Consider the following 806-nt stretch of genomic DNA (forward strand, 5'->3'; position numbering starts at 1 on the left):
ATGATAGTTTCCTCCAAATTACACACAAGAAATGACCTGATCCTGCTGTGTACTCACTGCCCTCATCCCTGTCTTACTCTGTGTCTCACATCATCGGCAGCTTGAGCATTCATCTCTAATGATACTTCTGACTTCCTATAAACGAACCCTGAGTTTACCTGAAGACTCTGTCTCCATAGCTGCTCTAGTATGTTCTCTGAAGAATACGGAGATAACATATAAACAGTGTTCAGATATAAACTGTTAACTAAATATTTTTTCTAAATATGATTTATGTAATCAAGACTTTCTTAAACAAAGACACATCTTAGGAATATGATCTGTACAAACTTACAGTAGTGTAAGACTGTTCTATACATCAGTGTCTCTTTTGCTATCTCGTATACAGGGTTATCGTTACCATCTTTCTAAATTCCATATACATGCGTTAGTATACTGTATTTATGTTTTTCCTTCTGGCTTACTTCACTCTGTATAATAGTCTCCAGTTTCATCCACCTCATTAGAACTGATTCAAATGTATTCTTTTTAATGGCTGAGTAATACTCCATTGTGTATATGTACCACAGCTTTCTTATCCATTCATCTGCTGATGGACATCTAGGTTGCTTCCATGTCCTGGCTATTATAAACAGTGCTGCGATGAACATTGGGGTACACGTATCTCTTTCCCTTCTGGTTTCCTCAGTGTGTATGCCCAGCAGTGGGATTGCTGGATCATAAGACAGTTCTATTTCCAGTTTTTTAAGGAATCTCCACACTGTTCTCCATAGTGGCTGTACTAGTTTGCATTCCCACCAACAGTG

The 806-nt window shown here is 38.1% G+C and overlaps 1 protein-coding gene across 1 annotated transcript in view; it reads left to right on the forward strand.

Moving 5' to 3' along the window:
* BCKDHB (branched chain keto acid dehydrogenase E1, beta polypeptide) overlaps window positions 1-806 on the forward strand; it is a 270,277-nt gene that overhangs the window by 249,210 nt on the left and 20,261 nt on the right. The gene's annotated exons all lie outside the window — the stretch shown is intronic.

Source organism: Bison bison, unplaced genomic scaffold, assembly GCF_000754665.1.
Source record: "Bison bison bison isolate TAMUID 2011002044 unplaced genomic scaffold, Bison_UMD1.0 scf7180017864344, whole genome shotgun sequence".
In the NCBI taxonomy this organism is placed as follows: Eukaryota; Metazoa; Chordata; class Mammalia; order Artiodactyla; family Bovidae; genus Bison; species Bison bison.